This window comes from Pelophylax lessonae, assembly GCF_965119305.1.
Source record: "Pelophylax lessonae genome assembly, chromosome: 2".
Taxonomy (NCBI): Eukaryota; Metazoa; Chordata; class Amphibia; order Anura; family Ranidae; genus Pelophylax; species Pelophylax lessonae.
In genome coordinates, this window is record NC_138769.1 from 330,817,610 (window position 1) to 330,838,477 (window position 20,868).

A 20,868-nucleotide genomic window follows, 5' to 3' on the forward strand; every position below is an offset into this window, starting at 1 on the left:
GCCTCCTACCGACAGACTATGGGCCAGAAGCTACTGGAGTTTGGCGCTGCAGCCTTTTGACTTTACCATCCACTACTGCCCTGGGAAGCAAAACGGCAACGCCAACGAATTATCCAGGCAAACAGACATTGACTCTTTGGGATTTGTTACCCGACTAATTCAGGCACAGACCAGTTGGAGGTCTAGTACCTGGATTAGTCTACCTTTGGGGGGAAGAGATGTGACGGTACTAGCCGTCACTATGGGTGACGGATCACCCTGTCCCTGGATTGTAAACCCCTTTGTGTCATTTTCTTATGAGTTTGGGACATTGCATTTTATTTTCCCTTTATTCATCCTCTGAACAACTGACTCATGGCATTGAGTTAATGTAATGTAATGTTACAACCCATCCCCCCCCCCCTCCTGTTTCTGTGTCTAAGTGTGTGGATTCATGATACAGACAATAGCCTGAGCTGGGCTGGAGACATCTCTCCGCAGGGGGTGTGTATTAAGACTTGCAGTTTCAAATGTACAAATGTTCAGTTCTCATTGGTTGTTGGTTGGTCCTTGTCTCATCCCCCCCCCCCCCATGCAGGGCTAAGGGGAGTGCCCCTTAGCTGTGTGTAACTGTTGTCTTGGAATGTAATAAACAGTTTAAGCTCTGCATGGTTAACCCTCAACACCTGTGTGGATTGTCTCGTGATTGAGGGGTTAAGGGCTGGATATGTCTTCTCTGCAGGCTGTGGGTGCGTTTGGAGGACAGGAGACACAGATTCGGCGGATGTGCCCAGCTGGGGTACAAAGATCCGTTACAGTGCACTTTTACAGATGTATTCTTACCTGGTGTTGTCACTGTATATTATTATATAGTGCTCTTCTGGTTCAACCAAAATGACATGCAGATCTGTTGAAAAAAACACACACGATGAGATTCACAATAGCAAACTATTGGATAATGTATATTTAAGGTAGTCTGGGTGGAGGGAAGTGTGGACAGAGTGCATGGAAGATGTAGTAGAAAAAAATGGATTTAGGATGGAGAGGCCACTGCAGGTGGAAAATAGAGCAAGCCACATGTGCGGAAGATGGAATGGGTGGAAGCTGGAGCATACAGTGCTGGCAGAAAAAGTAGTTGACAAAGATGGTAGAAGATGAAATAGGAGGAAACAGGTGGTGGAAGACAGAGCAGAGTGGGTGCAAGATGGATAGGCCGAATGAGGCATGTTGGGCATGAATGGGAAAAATCTACTGCTTTGAGTGGCGTGCAAAAACACTGTAAACCTAAAATAGCTTTGGTGAAATAATACATATTAATACTACATATAATATAACATATATTATATATAACATATAATACATATAATACATATTTATTGTTAGTACATAAAAGAAGACAAATATGCACAAACAGTGAAAATCATTGGAGGTACCAATCTTGTTAAAAAGACAGAAAGGAGCTTTATAGGTGCTCTAGCTTTAACCTTTATAGGCCACTGATGAGATCTGAGGTCATTCTCTTTCCAACTTTTGTCAAGAATTCCCATGGTACCCATTGCAAGCTTACGTTCCCACTGCTTGTTTCATAAGCATAGAGTAAATACTTTTGAAAAACTTTACAAAAGTACAGCCTTATATACAGTGGAGAGAGTTATTAAACCTAATAAGTTTATAATTACTGTAACCCAACCAGATTCCTAATGTTAATTTTAAAGTGTAGAGCCGGGCATTAAAATGCAAAGAAAGATCCAAATTGGTTGCTCATTCCTTTGTAGAATAGATTTTATAGTCAACCTCTTTTTCGGACAGAAAAAAAGATACTATCTAGAGCTTTTTTCTCAAAGAATAGGTACTCCCCCCTTCCGAGTCACCCCTAGTCTCCTCCCCCTATCCACCTTTGAGCACATTTATTGGTACCACCCCCTAGCCATCTCCCAGTACCACCCCTTTTAGAGAATACAGAATACATTTTCTGGTGCTAAGTAATTTGTATCGAATTAGTAAATTATAGCAAGAAAAGCAGTAAAATAGATGCCTCCAGGGGGCAGGGTGGCAATTACAGACCCCACCACCAGTAATAGATCCCCCAGCAACAATAGATGCCCCCCACCAAAACAATAGTTTCACTTCAACAACATTCCTTCACAACTCCTAGCAGCCAACATCAATAGACCCTTCAGCAGCCAGCAACAATAGACCCCTCATTCAACAGTAGATCCTCCCCCAACAACAATTGACCTCCTCCTTCAGCAGTAGATCCCCCAGCAACAATAGACACCTAACTTAACAGTAGATCCCTACACAACAGTAGATTCCCCTAGCAACAATAAATCCCCCATCAGCAACAACAGACCCCCCAACTATTGACCCCTTCCAGCAACAATAAATTCCCCAACAGCTAGCATTAATAGATCCTCCAACATATCCCAGCACCCCTTGCCATTACATACATGCAGTGCTAGAGGGGCCAGAACTGCCCCCCCCCCCCCGCATTCCCTGCGTTCCCTCATGTTCCCACTGAAAAAAAGCCCTGATTATATGTATGGTATTGTATAAGCGTTAATCAGACTGTAAGCCTTATTCAGTTGACTTTCTATTTTAAATGCTAACTCCTATTTGCAGTAACTTTGAGCATAATTCACTCTTCTTAAGTGAGTCCCATTTAAGATGGGTTTTATTTGGTTGCTAAGGAATACTGCATTTAGGAATTTTCACTTTAAAATAGTAACTCTTTATTGAACAATGTTGTGTATGCAAAACAAAATAACATGAATAAGTTTAAATAAATGTTGTCTGCACATTCTATACCATTTGGATTTCACAGTTGAACGCATTGTGTTTTCATATGCCGTAACACTCCTTTTTGTTAATCGGTTTTGGGAATGACCTCAAAGACAAAGCAAAAAAATACGGAAATGCGTTCAAAGTCCCCGATGTGTCCGGGAGAGACCACAACATAAAACTAAGTAGGACTGGAAAATTCTGGAATTTCAATCAGCATGTTAACAGGAAAAAAAATCGAGGTCTTTGCTTCTCACCCCCTCCTCGGCTCGTGGAAAGACGCTTCACTTGCCAAAACCTATACCGTGTACTTTTGAAATGTGTTTTTTTTTTTAAGAGGAAAAAAAATTCCTTCCAGAGGAAAAAAGGATTTTTTTTTTCTTGTTAAGAACAGAGACATGGGAATGAGACAGAGTTCAGAAATGCCTTTATAAATAATTTCTTATAGAAATTTTTAAGAGGAAGAAAAAAAAAGATTCAAACTTTATCAAAAAAAATCTTGGTGACATTACATAGTATCAGTAGGTTTTCAGAGAACAATAAAGAAATGTAGGCTGTGTAAAGCACTGCTAGATTGTTGCTGGACCTATTCTCTCCCAAGGTAAAAATGTAGTACATTCTTTACTTGTTGGTGGCATGTATTTTAAAGGGCCACTTAACCTACAACATCAGTTCCCTCACAGAGAAGTTATTCATACGTGGCAAAGTCATAAAATAAATAATTGGGCCATTAAAGCCTTGGCCCAAACTGCGCCTACTTCACTAGCCCCCACTTCCTTCAGGGTCCACAAAATGGGATACACCCATTAAAAATGGGACATTTGGGAGGTATTACTAATAAAGACGTCTATTCACATAGAAGTTTCCAAATCCTGACAGATTGATGACAGTATTTCAAACTTTTTTATGGTATAAACAGAGATTGATCAAATTATTCATGATTTGAAAGAATATGGAAAATTTACAAATCTCAGGTTTTTCTTCAAAAAGTAGTGACTGAAAATATGAATGGAAACCTGATCACGCAATTAATTCTGCTTTTGTGAAATTCACTGAAGTTTCTAGAGCTGTTACATCAGCAAATCAGTTATTTTATCACATTAAATTCTTTTAACATGAAGGGTGTCTGACTTTAAAATAATACACTGGAGAAAAATATATCTCAATACAACTACAACCCTATTTTAGCTATGGCAAGCAGCTTATTTTTTCCCCAAAGATATTGGTTTTTCCTTATTTAGAGTGTTACTTTATGTAAAAGAGTTTTTATTTTAGATTAAAACCCTATTTTCCACCAATTCCTTTTTTTCTGTCAGGTATGTATTTATCTTTGCAACCCCACTGGGTAGATTATTCCTTACATGTTGGCCTTTAATATATGAAATAATATAACAACATAAGAAATGTGATTATTACGTGGACATGAAGGCACAGACAAAAGTAATGACATTGAAGGAATTCTAAAACTTCCCCACTCTATTAAAAATATGTTTTAGTTTTTGTGTGTTCCCTTTGGGTACAGTTTTCTAACAGAGAGATCAGATGGCAAAAACCATTTGTTCTAAATTGCCTGGTTGCCATTTTTGTTTTAGTTTGCTGGATCTGGCTTGTGGAGCCTTCAGTTGCCTTTGTGTGGTGATGGGGTTCTGGTATGTTCCCGTGTCTTTACGAAAGAACAGGCCCAAACGAGTTATTTAAAGTGAAATAAAAACTGGAGTAAGGCTTTAAAAACAAACTTTTTTAGCACTATTTTCGAATAACAATGAGAGTTTTCATTCTTAAATTTACTAATGCGTGGTCAGCTTTAGGGTCCACACCACACAGGGGGGCCTTGATGAGGCAGTATCAGTATGGCTGCCACATATTTATAGGAATAAAGGGGTTGATTTACTAAAATTGGAGATTGCAAAATCTGGTGCAGCTGTTTATGGTAGCCAATCAGCATCTAACTTCAGCTTGCTCAATTAAGCTTTGACAATAAAACCTAGAGGCTGGTTGGTTTCTACACAGAGCAGCACCAGATTTTGCACTCTCCAATTTTAGTAAATATACCCTCTAGTGTGGATTTATAATGGTAGATCCACTATACTGGTGTTCTCAAGGGGCCCTAAATGCCCCTTTCCTTCTATTTGAAACTGAAAAAGTAAAGCAAATGTAACTAGATTGAAAGTATAAAATCATGAAGAACTTTATTTGTAACACACTTTTATTTTTTAATATTTAAACAATAATTTAGTTTTTAATTCAAAATTTAGAAAGTATACAAAACCAGCATTTACCATTTTCCAGCCAATAAATTCATTGGCTGGAAACCAGGGTACAAATATTTGCGACATTTACAAACTGTCATAAAACATACTATATTGTCATTCACATTATGAACCTATAAATCATGATTAAGAAAAAACAATTTAAAGGAGGAAATCAGCAATAAAACGATAAATATGCATAATGACTCTTCTTGTTGCCTCCCGCCCCTCTAAGGAAAATCAGAACTTTGGAGTATACAGTTTAAAAATGCAATTTTAGAGCTAAAGAACTTACCTCTAGCACAGAAATCTGTAGGTGTGGAATAACATGTAGGAAGGAAAGAATTGCAATAAATTATCAAGAACCGGATACACCTGTTTGAAGTATCGCCCAGTCTTAACTCTTAAGTAGTCGCGAATACCCAGTTGGCCTGAGCGCCCAGGGAAGGGGCGATATGGAGGAACAAGTAGAGGGGATATAGTCAATAGAAGGAGAGAAAGGAAACAAAGTACGAGAGAGAAAAAATTGCACCCTATCCCAGAAAAAGAGAGGGAAAAGAAAAAGATTCAACAAACATTTCATGGCATATCTGTCTCACAGGGCATTCAACAGGTATTTAATCCAGGGGTCCCAAGTCTTGTTGAACGAGACAAGTTTATCCTTTAGAATCACTGATGTGATAGGCGCTCGTTTACTATTATCCAAGATAATTTGGACCTTAGTAGGTTGCAGGGAACCATGAGGGATTTCCAAGACCTGGCTTTGGAGACCTTGGCTGCTACAAATATAAGGGCTATAAGTCTTTTTGTGCATCTCAACGTCACCTCTACCAGGCGCCCCAACAGTGCCTGCAGTGGCGATTTAACGAGGCTCACTTGAGTGACTAAATTAAATTATAGATACAGATCTAGAGCCGCCTAACTTTTGGGCAAGTCCACCAGACATGGAACATAGTGCCATTCATACCGCAACCTCTGAAGCACTGCGGGGACGCACAAGGGACATAGGACGCTACTCTCGCCAGCACCATGTACCACCGCAAAAGGACCTTATAGTTTGCTTCAATCAGCAAGTTATTAATATATGATTTAGATGTATATTGTGCTAACTTACTCCAATCCTTAACTTCCAGGGTCTCCTTCGGGTTCTGCTCCCATTTAGGCATATAAAATAGTTTCTCTGAAGCAGAGGTCAATATAGAATACATTTAGGATACTGTATGTGTCCAGTGTGTATGTTGAAACTCCTGCATAGATATTCCATTGATGTTGACAAGGTTAAATCTGAGGTGTGATTTAATTTTGCTAAAATATTCACTGAGTGTATCAGTATAATTCTAAATTAGGAAGCTGGTGCGGTTTCTGAAGGAATTGTTTTGACAAAAACACCTCTATGGTCACAAAAATCCGCTTTTTGAAGTAAACCTTAGTTGATTTAAATAATAATTTAGTAATGAATTATATTCAATTGGAAGTTAATTTTAAAACCTGTTTTAACATGGTGTAATTTCTTTTTAATTGTTGGCTAGCTGATAAGTGTGCTAGGTAACTTTTGTAATATTTGTTCTAAAATAAACAATTTTATTATTTTGGCTGCAAATCCATGGCTCATAAACCTAGATTATGACTGCTCCATGTTTACTTTAAACAAATCATAATGAAGATACAACATTATTCACCTATCACTTGGCATTTGGATCATCTCCTACTGTATGGCAGTGCTACATAGTAACAACAATCCAGTTTAAAAACCATGGCTAAAAGATCCAGGGAAGAATGAGCTTAGTGCAGAAAAATGTATATTACAAATGAGTGAGGTCAAGTCAGGAACTGGCCAAATTACATCCCCATCCTGCTGGAATTTTTGCATCTCTAAGTGAATGTTAAAAGTAAAACTCCACTGTTTATGAAGAACTAAACAAATGTAAAATTCACTGGCAATAAAATACCAAAATTTAATTAAAAACAGCTTTGGAAAAAACATTTATATTACTTGCCATCAAGGCATCCATTGAACCAAATCTATACTCAATTGCAGAGATAGAAGTTCTGCTTGATTCTTAAGCATTCAATACTTCCAGTGGTGTTGGAATCCTGTGTCTGGACTAATGTGTCCCTGCAGCTATGAAGGGACACCCTACAGCAAGCAGTGGGATGAAACAGGCATCCAATCCACTCATTAGATACTGAAGATTTTAGCAGTGCCTCTAACAGCTAGAAAGGAAGGTTTGATTTAAGTGATCCCATTCAAGTAGTGGTGCTTCCTTTAATGACACATTTTTTTATAGTAAAAAATAGACAAAGTTGAAATTTGTTATTTTACATTGCTTACTCCCATAAATTAAATGTTTTAACCTAGACAATCTCAGCTCTTTTGTAGTTCTAGAATTTGAGGAGTTGCACAATGGCTAGATCAGTTTGATGAATGAGGGCACCACTGACAGGGTCTCTGTTACAGTGCCCCCCTGGCAGATGACGTGGGCTCACCCAAGGCACAGAATCTAAGTAGCAGTTGGTTTTCACCAGAGCTTCTAATGGTGGGGATGGGCTGGGAACTCAAGTTGTCCCTGTTTATTTTGCTGAAAACTAACACCAAGTTATGCCCATCTGGTTTGCCCTGCCAAGAGGGTGGCTGGAACATAGCGATGAATGTGTGGAGACCGTTCATGGGGCTGCAGATGGGACAGTATCAAGTCCATATAGGTGGCAGATGAGAGAGAAGTCAGGCCCAAGAAGAGGTCTAGGCAAGCAGCAAGCAAGCAAGAGTAGTCAGGTCATTCTGGGTCAGCAACAAACAGACAACTAGCAAACAATTATAGGGTCTCATGCACACTGGAAATTTTCAAAACTCTGCTAGAAGCCTTCATCCTGGCAGCAGTGCTTTGGCAAAAACAAAAAGCCTGATGCTTGTAAAAGTATGCAACATTTTAAGCCGCGTTTACCCTCATCAAGCGCTTGGGCAATAATTAATTTAATTGGTCAGAATAAATAATAAAAATATTGAAATTATTTAATTTAAAAAAAATGAGTAAGCCCAAGGGACACTACTTATCTTTAGTGTGTGATAAACCACAGCTACTATGAATGAAAAGTAAAAAGAGATTTATGAATGGAGACAGCAGACCTTTCAAAACAAGGTCAAGTTCCTCCACCCCAACCTCACTCATCCACATTTTTATGAACCTTGCTTTGTGCACTGGTGCGCAGTCATGTTGGAATAGGAAGGACCAACCCCAAACTGTTCCCGCAATGGCCTTAAGAGTTCCCTTCACTGGAACCATGGGACCAAGCCCAACCCCTGAAAGACAACCGCACATCATAATCCCCCCTCCACCAAATGATTTGGACCAGTGCACAAGGCAAAGTCCATAAAGACATGTATAAGCGAGTTTGGGGTGGAGGAACTTGACTGGCCTGTACAGAATCCTGACCTCAACACAATAGAACACCTTTGTGATGAATTAGAGTGCAGACTGCAAGCCAGGCCTTCTCGTCTAACATCAGTGGCTGACCTCAAATGCTCTTCTGGAAGAATTGTCAAACATTCCCATAGACACACTCCTAAACCTTGTGGATAGCCTTCCCAAAAGAGTTAAAACTGTTATAGCTGCAAAAGGTGGGCCAACTCAATATTAAACCCTACGGACTAAGAACGGGATGTTATTAAAGTTCATGTGCGTGTAAAGGCAGGGGTCCTTATACTTTTGGTAATATAGTATATATATATATATATATATATATATATATATATATATATATATATATACACTGCTCAAAAAAATGTAAGGAACGCTTTTTAATCAGAGTATAGCATCAAGACAATTAAACTCCTGGGATATTGATCTGGTCAGTTAAGTAGCAGAGAGGGTTGTTAATCAGTTTCAGCTGCTTTGGTGTTAATGAAATGAATAACAGGTGCACTAGATAGGCAACAATGGGATGGCCTCCAAAACAGGAATGGTTTTACAGATGGAGGCAACTGACATTTTTTTCCCCTACTTGTCTTTTCTGACTGTTTTTCCCTTGTTTTGCATTTGTCTAGGGTCAGTGTCACTACTGGTAGCATGAAGCGATACCTGGACTCTATGGAGGTTGCACAGGCAGTCCAACTCCTCCAGGATGGCACATGAATATGTGCCATTGCCACAAGGTTTGCTGTGTCTCTCAGCACAGTCTCAAGAGCATGGAGGAGATTCCAGGACACAGGCAAGTACTCTTGGAGAGCTGGACAGGGCCGTAGAAGGTCCTTAACGCATCAGCAGGATTGGTAGCTGCTCCTTTGCACAAAGAAGAACAGGGTGAGCACTGCCAGAGCCCTACAAAATTACCTCCAGCAGGCCACTGGTGTGAATGTCTCTGACCTCTGGATTGCTGATTAAATTCTGGAGCAATCTGCTGTAACTATGTGATTGCTGATTAAAGTTCTGGGCAATCTACTGTAACTATGTGATCGCTGATTATACTCTGGAGCAATCTGCTGTACTTATGTGATTGCTGATTAAACTCTGGAGCAATCTACTGTAACTATGTGATCGCTGATTAAAGCTCTCGAGCAATCTGCTGTGCATATGTGATCACTGATTGAAGCTATTGGCAATCTGCTATAACTATAGCCTCGTAGACACCCATCGAAAATTGGCAGGGAATTTTCGTCCAACGACAGATCTGCCGATTTTCGGTTTGTTAGTATGATGCTTCCGACAACCGACTCCGACTTTTCGAACGAAAAAAATCTGGTGTGCAGGCTATAAAATTTTTGTTGGCCGTCAAAACACGGCCGATTTTCGTGCAGTCAGTACAGATTTTGACAGGGAAAAAATCTAACGAGCAAGTCTGGGCATGCTCAGAGAAGAAAGAACACAAAGAAAGCAAACCAACACATGACATCACTTCTGAAGGAGAATTTTGTCGGGCGAGAAAATTCGTGTGCAGTCTAGGCACATTCCAACCAACAAAACACCACTCTGGACAAAAGACGGACGATCGGTCGGCCGATAATCGTTGCGTGTGTACTAGGCTTATGTGATCTCTGATTAAAACTCTATGCAATCTGCTGTAACTATGTGATCTCCGATTAAAACTCTATGCAATCTGCTGTAACTATGTGATCTCCGATTAAAGCTCTATGCAATCTGCTGTAACTATGTGATCTCCGATTAAAGCTCTATGCAATCTGCTGTAACTATGTGATCTCCGATTAAAACTCTATGCAATCTGCTGTAACTATGTGATCTCCGATTAAAGCTCTATGCAATCTGCTGTAACTATGTGATCACTGATTAAAGCTCTGGGCAATCTGCTGTAACTATGTGATCTCTGATTACAACTCTACACAATCTGCTGTAACTATGTGATCTCCGATTAAAACTCTATGCAATCTGCTGTAACTATGTGATCTCCGATTAAAGCTCTATGCAATCTGCTGTAACTATGTGATCGCTGATTAAAGCTCTTGAGCAATCTGTTGTAACTATGTGATGCTGATTAAAGCTCTAGGCAATCTACTGTAACTATGTGATTGCTGATAAAGGCTCTATGCAATCTACTGTAACTATCTGATTGCTGATTAAAGCTCTATGCAATCTGCTGTAACTATCTGATTACTGATAAAAGCTCTGGACCCACTCTGGAGATCCTTTGTGTGCTGGCTACTTTTGATTTCTTTGACTTGACATGGTTCCAGCCCTTGGTCGTTACAGCACTCGTTTATATGCACAGCCATTTCTACAGGAAAGTGTGCGTTGGGATTAGTACATTGGAAATTAAGAGAACCTGTCACCGAAAAAAATGCATCACATAGGGGGCTTTATATTTGGGGGTTTTACGTAGTCTTCAGGCCTAAAATGATTTTTTAAACATGTGCAAAAAATGCTGACAATGAAAGGGTTGAAGCAATAGTGCAAGTGTATCCATATAAAATACTCAAGTTAATTGCATTTTGTATTTGTAGAAATATCCCTATTTGTATTTTCTTTGTACCTCATTCTGCCTTTCACTGTACAGCCACAGTCTATGACTGGATGGGGCAGCACTGTAAGCCTATCCAGCTTTTCTACATTGCACAGGGAACTGGCTCATATTAGGGGAAGCACAGATACGATCTTCTTCACTATCTAGTCATAGGCCAGATCCTGGTTGTGTTATCTGATAGGGATGTCTAGATTAGAAAACATTGTTTTCAGATAGGACACTACTGACATACATTATATGTCTCATTTGGGAATTCAACTGTTTGCTGTTTCTTCCTCTTTAAAATAAACAATAAGAAGTACTTGCTGAGCTGTCCAGTGCTGATCTTGTGTTATCACATGACAGGAGCAATATGGTAATATTTTTTATTTTGTTAAGAAAATAGAGTGACTATAGTTTCCAATTATTTTTAGGCATCATACCAAGCATTGTTTTTTATGTTTTTTTATATATGGCAAAATGGCCAAAAGAATGATGATTCCTATGTCTTTACACTGCCATTTCTAATCTGCATTTCCTTCCAGGTCAGTGACTCAAGGTAAAGAAGTCAGGTTTCTTTTAAACTGGTGGTGGGAAAAAAACCTGGGACCCTGTAATGTTTTTGCTATGGGGCTCTGATATACACTATATTATTAAAAGTATTGGGACGCCTGCCTTTACACCCACATGAACTTTAATGGCATCCCGGTCTTAGTCCGTAGGGTTCAATATTGAGTTGGCCCACCCTTTGCAGCAATAACAGCTTCAACTCTTCTGGGAAGGCTGTCCACAAGGTTTAGGAGTGTGTCTATGGGAATGTTTGCCCATTCTTTCAGAAGCGCATTTGTGAGGTCAGGCGCTGATGTTGGATAAGAAGGCCTAGCTCTCAGTCTCCACTCAAATTAATCCCAAAGGTGTTCTATCGGGATGGGGTCAGGACTCTGTGCAGGCCAGTCAAGTTCCTCCACCCCAAACTCACTCATCCATGTCTTTATGGACCTTGCTTTGTGCACCTGTCCAAATCATTTGGTAGAGGGGGGGTTATGATGTGGGGCTGTTTTTCAAGAGTCGGGCTTGGCCCCTTAGTTCCAGTGAAGGGAACTCTTAAGGCAAACCAATACATTTTGGACAATTCCATGCTCCCAATTTTGTGGAAACAGCTTGGGGATGGCCCCTTCCTGTTCAAACATGACTGCGCACCAGCGCACAAAGCAAGGTCCATAAAGACATGGATGAGCGAGTTTGGAGTGGAGGAACTTGACTGGCCTGCACAGGGTCCTGACCTCAACCCGATAGAATACCTTTGGGATGAAATCAAGCGAAGATTGCGAGCAAGGCCTTCTCATCCACGTCAGTGCCTGACCTTACAAATGAGCTTCTGGAAGAATGGTCAAACATTCCTATAGACACACTCCTAAACCTTGTGGACAGCCTTCCCAGAAGAGTTGAAGCTGGTATAGCTGCAAAGGGTGGGCCAACTTAATATTGAACCCTACAGACTAAGACCGGGATGCCATTAACGTTTTTGTGCGTGTAAAGGCAGGTATCGTAATACTTTTCGTAATATAGTGTATATACACTGTTCAAAAAAATGAAAGGAACACTTAAAAAACACATCAGATCTCAATGGGAAAAAATATCATGCTGGATATCTATACTGATATGGACTGGGTAATGTGTTAGGAAGGAAAGGATGCCACATTGTTTAAGGGAAATGAAAATGATCAACCTACAGAGAGCTTAATTCAAAGACACCCCGAAAATCAAAGTGAAAATATGAAGCAGCATGCTAGTACATTTTGCTGAAATTTCATTGCAGCAATTGAAAATGGTACTCAGTAGTTTGTATGGCCCCCCGTGTGCTTGTATGCATGCCTGACAATGTCAGGGCATGCTCCTTTTGAGATGACGAATGGTGTCCTGGGGTATTTCCTCCCAGATCTGGATCAGGGCATCAGATGGACCAAAACATAATGTCCCAGAGGTGTTCTACTGGATTTAGGTCAGGTAAGCATGGGGGCCATTCAATGGTATCACTTCCTTCATCCTCAAGGTATTGGCTGCATACTCTCGACCACATGAGGTCGGGCATTATCGTGCACTAGAAGGAGCCCAGGACCCACTGCACCAGTGTAGGGTCTGAAAATGTGTCCAAGGATTTCATCCCAATACCTAATGGCAGTCAGGGTGCCACTGTCTAGCCTTTAGAAGTCTGTAGCTCCCTCCCTGGACATGCCTCCCCAGACCATCACTAACCCACCACTAAAAGGGTCATTCTGAACAATGTTACAGATCTCCATGGCTTCTCCAAACCCTTTCACGTCTGCCACATGTGCTCAGGGTGAACCTGCTCTCATCTGTGAAAAGCACAGGGTGCCATAGTGGGCCTGCCAATTCTAGTGTTCAATGGCAAATGCCAATCTGGCTCCACGGTACCGGGCAGTGAGCACAGGGCCCACTTGATTACGTTGGGCCTTCAAGCCACCATCATGTTTCTGATTGTTTGGTTAGACATTCACACCAGTGGCCTGCTGGAGGTCATTTTGTAGGGCTCTGGCAGTGATCATCCTGTCCCTCCTTGCACAAAGGAGCAGATACCGGTCCTGCTGATGGGTTAAGGACCTTTTTTGGCCCTGTCCATCTCTCTTAGAGTAACTGCCTCTCTCCTGGAATCTCCTCCATGCTCTTGAGACTGTGCTGAGAGACACAGCAAACCTTCTGACAATGACATGTATTGATGTGCCATCCTGGAGGAGATGTAATGCCTGTGCAACCTCTATAGGGCCCAGATATCGCCTCATGCTATCAGTAGTGACACTGACCCTAACCAAAATGCAAAACTAGTGAAAAACAGTTTGAAAAGATGAGTAGTGAAAACAAATTCAGTGACCTTCACCTGTAAAACCATTCCTGTCTTGGAGATTGCCTCTTTGTTGCCCATCTAGTGCCACTGTTGTTAATTTCATTAACACCAAAGCAGCTGAAATTGATTAACACCCCCATCTGCTACTTACCTGACCAGATCAATATCCCAGGAGTTTAATTGACTTGATGCTATAATCTGATTAAAAAGTGTTCCTTTAATTTTTTTGAGGAGTGCATTTGTGTACTGGCTGTGTAGACATACCCTAGCAGTAGATTCATTTGTTTTAGGTTTTCTTAAATTAATGCTTTACTAGTCTTGTGTTCTAGTCTACAGTCTAGTATGCCGTCATTTCACTTTTTCTTCTTGCCCTTCCAAATGTCACAGTTGCAGAACTCTGCTGTTATTGTTTAGTTCTACTTGGCATTGAACTTCCTGCAAAATGCATTGTAATAGTCATGGTTCAATGCTTCCCAAATCAATATGTAGATAATAAAAATATAAATTTTAAAATTATTTTTATTAATAATAATAATAACAGAAAACAAATATACATTTCTATAAGTAATCTATTTCTCTTTGTGTTATATAGGTTTGCTCACTAGCTTTACTTTTAGAATTGCTGCTTTTCTTGCTCTCCACTAGAGGGAGCAAAATGAGAGAAAGATTGGGAACCTTTTATCCTGCTTTTTAATTTTGCCAAGATAAGACTTTCAGTACAAGATTAAACGGGAAGCAACGAAACCATGTTATACTGTTATGTATACAGTATATAACATTTTTAAACAATATTTTATTTTCATTCTTCAAGGCACAAGGACCTCTAATAAAATTGTTGTTTTACAGATTTACTCTTATACTCTGCATCTAAAAAAACAATTATATTCCAAATAATTTTTCACTATTTTGAATGCACACTATTTTTAATATCTATGTTTATATATGTAAGTCAGGTCTTGAGTATATCTGAAATCATAATAGCATTTGCAGTTTATGTTACATACAGTAGTTTTGCATTACTTGAGCAATAACCACTGAATAACTACATTAGAACTAATTGTGCTTGTAGCTTAATTAGTGCACTTGAATCTTTATATATATATATATATATATATATATATATATATATATATATATATATATATATACCCTAGTGCTGGGCTACATCAATATGGAGAAGGAGACATTGCCTTTTATCCTTCTCTTCCTCTACTGAGTTACTGATGTTATGCTGCACCATTCTCCTCTGGCCAGCAGGGGGAGAGCTAAAGCCAAGAAAGCCCATAGACTTCTATGCAGAGCGCTGATAATCCTGGGAGTTGTAGTTTGAGACAGCAGCCATATAATGGCTACACTATAATGGTTACACTACAGACCCCAATATGCACTATGTAGTAGAAGAAGTAGAGAGAGGAATTTTATTAAACTATCCAGAAAAGTTCTTCATCTTAGCATCAATGGAGTTAGAAAGAGAGCACCTCTGCCTGCCAGCTGGAAACCATACCAGTGGGGATCTGAGCTTGAGACCATTTGTTAGATCACCAGGGGACAGAGCAGCACCACCCAGGGGAGAACTGGGCCAGGGGGCAGGGGGGAAAATGCCCCTCGGGCCGCTCTCATGCCCTGTAAAAAGGCTGCACTGCTTCTGTCACAGACATGCCTAAAGGATTCCTGGTGAAGAGAAGTAAAATTTCCCCACTGCTGACCTACTGAGTGCGGGATGAAGACAAGGACAGAGCGCAGGCCTCCTCCTCAGCATGGATGGTGTGAACTGTGTCTGAGCAGAGGCTGGTTCCATGCCCCACTGGAGAATCTCCTCCCCCAGCCAGCCCCGAGTTCGGCCAGTGAGTAGAGAGTACCTGGAGTGGAGCTTCAGCCTGGAATGGGGGTCAGGAGGAGGCCAGGAAAAGGGAGAGTGGGAGGAGGGCCGAGTCACTGCACCATGGGCCTCTGGTTTGTACTTGCCCCTTGGGCCGAAAGTTGCCAGTCAGCCCCTGGCACCACCCACACCGCAGCACCTGCATCACTGCAGCAGGGAGATTGGAGTGTCCACAAACCCTCAGCTTAACCTGAGGATTTCAGGGAGAGACCGAGTGGGGGCTCCCTTCTACGTCGAGAGGTCACCACAGCATCCTTTGGACTGGTAAGAGGGCTATTCGCTGATTGTTGAGACTACTAGCAGGGACTGAGCCACTGAGAGCAGGACACCAAGTGTACCCAATCCCAACTGCACTTCATACTACACTTATTCCAAACCTAGACTGTACCTTTACCAACCCTATATTGCAATATACCGAACCTTTACGACATCTAAAATCTAATACTACATTCATGTTAGCTGGTACTGTCGTTAAGTGCAAAGATGCTCCTAAAGGACCCCAACGATAGTCAGCAGAAGAACATCTCAAAGAGTGCCACTCCTGTAATAATTATTCTACAAGGCACCCTTGTTCCCCTGCCCCTTCCACTATCATTCTCCTTTTCTTTTGGACAGTGCATACCCAGTCGATCTAGAACTACCATTGCCGCCATAAACACGCTCTGGAAGAATAGTTCTAGCACTCAGTATATTAAACTTTATTACTGGTGCACTTGAGATGGCCATGCTACTGTTTATACTGATCTGAGTGCCAAATGTCATCTTATGCCTAGTCCTTACTGTTAATAACTTTGTATGCTAAATTGTGCTATTACCATTGTTATCCTTTTTATGCTTGCTTAGTTACTAGCCCTACTGGGTGACATATATATATATATACACACACACAGTATCTCTCAGAAAAGTGAGTACACCCCTCACATTTTTGTAATTATTTCATTATATCTTTTCATGTGACAACACTGAAGAAATGACTCTTTGCTACAAACTGGCCCAGAACAAGCATGTATATCACAAATGTTACAGTAAAATCATAACACCTGACTTGCATACCCGTTCTGGATCAGTTATTAGTGACCCAGAATTTATTGAAGCCAAGTGATTTACATGGCAACCAGGGAATTAACATTTTCGGAAAGAGAGGTCAACAATGATAGTCTACATACATCTCTCAGTAGAGGTGAGCATTTGGTAGAGAAAAGAAGTACATATCAATATTATACCAAGTTAGGCCAAGGTCACTGTCAGGGCACTGTCCACAACAGAGATGCTCAAAGACCTGGCATCCCAGCCAGTACCTTGCATGGCCGCAAGAATTCGCACTAGTGCATAACAAATGCACAGGGGCGTGCAAAAATGGGCACTGGCGAACAGGTGCACGCAGAGTTATGCACGCCCCCAGCCATGTTTGGCGCCAAACAGCCTTTATAAAGAACCAGTCAGTATCTGCAGTTGCTGGTGGATCTTTGGCTCCTCCAAGTGCATTGTTCCTCTGATTTCCTGTTACTGACTCGGCTTGTCCTGAACCTGTCTCCTGCCTACCTCTGTACCTGACCTTGACTTGATTAACTGATCCTCTCTTCCTGCTCTCCTGTATTTGACCCCGACTATCCATCTGACCATGCTTGCTCTGAATCTCACCTGGCACCTGACCTTGGCTTCAAACCGACTTCTCTCCCTTTCTCTGTGCTACCAAAGTCCTGATATGTCTCATGGGCGCCACTTGTCTGCAGACACTGCTCCAGTCCATTAACTGTATTATCAGGTTCCTTTGACAAGTTTCCTAGTCAAAACTTCCCCGCAAGCATCCCAGCAGGGGACCTGTGCTGCTTTGGGCCTGACCCCTCCTGTTCCACCTTCAGGGGAGCCTGGGAAATAGCTGCAAGGGAAGCCCTCTCTCTGCTGGCCTCCAGCACCACTACGTACCAGCACCAGTACGTGTTAGTCACTTAGCTCAAGAGGCAGTCCAAAGAACACCTGTGTATGGTTAGGCATTGTAACCATGGAGTGACCTCTGTTATAGTTGCACCACTACCATGTGATATAGGAATCAAAGCTGACTGACTTGGGGTTTGTGTTGATTGCATCAATTTGACATCAGTTTTAGACGCCTTCAGCAGAATTCATTGACAGGTGCAGTTAACATGAAGTTGACCTCTGTCCTCCTAGATTATATGGCATTGCAAATCCCACTTGACATGAACAAAAGCCCATCGACACAGGTTCATACACAGCTGAATTTTCAATTAAAATGCTTCTCTCTATATTTTTTAACATATTTCTGTAAAATATTGTAGTATGGTATACATACTGTATATACTCTAAACTTTATAATAAAAAATGTATAAAAGAGAATTCAGATAGCATTGCATTTCTTAAATAAATATATCTAGGATAACATACTATATAAAACCTGCAACTGACCCTTTGCAACCCAGCAGATTATAAAACATGTATAATTCTCCCCCCTTTATATAACCACTTCCATAGTAACCCTACTGTCAACAGGACCAAACTTTTCAACTGAAACAGAGAATTCACTTGGCAGGTCAGGGATTACTTGAAACCTTTATGGCCATCAACCCATTTAGTGTGAAAGTATTGGTTTTACTACAACAACCACTTGGGACCTACAATGTTTAACTATGTCCATGATGTTTGGTTTAAACTCTTGTCCAGTTTTAAAAGGTGAAGTATGTCTTTCATTCAGTGCCTGCAATCTGATCACACCTCTTTTACTATCAGCTGCCAGGCAGAAAATAAGTGTTAACTATACTGCAGTCTTTTGGGGTATTTAAGAAATATCCTTTCACCCTTCCTTCTAAGAACCTAGGAGCCTGTGGTTTGGATAAAATGGAACATTTTTAGGAGCAATAAAGGGAAACAGTACAAAGAGCTTTCAAAAAAAGTGCAGTTGTTTTTACTAGTTATGGCTAGGCATTCTTGAAGGCCTTATGTATGATGACACAGAGTTATTTCTGAATGTCAAAAAAAAAAGTGGCAATGCAACAGAAATGTCACCTTCCCACTTTGTGCTACGATGGTCCTAATTCTGCTGCTATTTTAGTATGAATATATGCCCATAAAGTAAAAACGAGTAACTACAAAAAAGACATTAACTGTAATGATAACCAGATGTGCTGCTAACATGACAGCTTGGGGCAGGTATAGCACTTATTGGGCCTTCTTTAGTAGCAAACTGGGGCTGGGATTGCAGTCTATAAACAGAACATAAGAAATGGTTGCTGTGAACAACAAAACTCTTTCTTTCTTCCAGTTTTTAAACTAGCTCTACAATATCTTTTATCTGTGCAGCCTTACAGGCATGTTTTATATTTTCAAGCATATACAGTGCTCCTTGGGATGTTTAAAGCTGGGGAAATCTTTTTGTATCCAAATCCGGCTTTAAACTTCTCCACAACAGTATCTCGGACCTGCCTGGTGTGTTCCTTGTTCTTCATGATGCTCTCTGCGCTTTAAACGGACCTCTGAGACTATCACAGTGCAGGTGCATTTATACGGAGACTTGATTACACACAGGTGGATTCTATTTATCATCATTAGTCATTTAGGTCAACATTGGATCATTCAGAGATCCTCACTGAACTTCTGGAGAGAGTTTGCTGCACTGAAAGTAAAGGGGCTGAATAATTTTGCACGCCCAATTTTTCAGTTTTTTATTTGTTAAATTTGAAGTATCCAATAAATTTCATTCCACTTCATGATTGTGTCCCACTTATTGTTGATTCTCCACAAAAAATTACAGTTTTGTATCTTTATGTGTGAAGCCTGAAATGTGGCAAAAGGTCGCAAAGTTCAAGGGGGCCGAATACTTTTGCAAGGCACTGTATATTTCAGCTACAGGGCAATTGCAGATATTGTACACAAATCCTCTGAACACCAAGAAGCGGGTTGAAGACTTAAAGTCCAGCACCAACATATTAGCAGCTCCCCCCCCCCCCCCCCATCTCTCTCTCTCTCTCTCTCTAACTAACTGCTGGTATAAAAAAAAAACTATGCAAATGCCCATTTTACTCACCTAAAGCCATGGCCACATGATGATCCTTATCTCTTCTTCTGTTTACTTCCTGGGGTCCTTCCTCAGGTGTCCACATCACTCTGTGATTGAGGTGGACACCTCCTATTGGTGAGGGCAACACTTCCAGTGGCCAGGTCCTCTCTCATAGGCTCCAGAGGCAGTGAAGGGCAGTGAAGGGACCAATGCCCAAGAAGATAAAGAGCAGGGAAAATTGCCTGGTCAGGGCAGGAAATTTGCTTGGCTCATAGAGGAAGCTCAGACTTTGATTCATAACACTGCAGGATGGCTTAGGAAGAGGTGTTCGGAATCAAGACTCAAGAGTAAGGTAACAATGTACAATGCTCAATGCACTATTTACATTTCATTTTTGCCTGGAGTTGGGCTTTAACGCAACCATGGTAAAAAAAAAAGGTAAAAAAGGTAAAAAAAAAAAAAATCTGGTTTAAAGTTTTCTGCAACAGAAGAGCTTTTTATACTCACCTCACTGCTCTCAGAGCTGTTGTCGCCTTCATTATTCTCTTTAGTATTCATCCTGGAATTGTCGGGTGCCTATGTCCCCTACTACATGCCATGGTCTCATCCTACAAACCTTATACACTATATGACTCAGCAGTGACTTACAGGTCGAATGACAGAATCATAGAGCAAGGTGGGGGACACAGGCATCTCACAGTCCTTGAAGCGTTGAATGCTCAAGAGTCTCATAGAGGATGCACCCCTGGAATGCAAGGAAGTTGGGCGACAGAGGTTACCAGTATCTTGATTTTAGCTCACTAATGTATAAGAATGCCTCAAAAACCTGGTAGAGGGGTAACATAAGCAAATAAGGATGGTTTTGCTTTAACTGACTGAGTGCTATCTCTATTAAAGGGTAATAATATCACTTTCCAAAGGGTTATGATTGCTTCCTACTTACCAACTAGTTCTATATAAACCACAGTCAAAATTGGAATAAACTAGTCCCGTACCAGAGCTGCATTATGCACACGTCTGATTTGATCATCGTGCCAAGTGGCAAAGACAGGGGACTCCTTGGCGAAAGGCATCTATAGTATTCTTTTACATTTTTCAGTAATATTACATTTGTTATCTTTATTTGATATTACTTAATAAACTGTTATATAAGTTT

At 40.8% G+C, this 20,868-nt stretch overlaps 1 protein-coding gene across 1 annotated transcript in view; it reads right to left on the reverse strand.

Moving 5' to 3' along the window:
- The window catches only part of COL8A2 (collagen type VIII alpha 2 chain), a 218,350-nt gene that overhangs the window by 112,740 nt on the left and 84,742 nt on the right, over positions 1-20,868 (reverse strand). Inside the window, exon 2 of the mRNA XM_082246680.1 lies at positions 823-886. The gene's annotated coding sequence lies outside the window, so the exon portion shown is untranslated. The remainder of the gene's footprint in view (positions 1-822; positions 887-20,868) is intronic.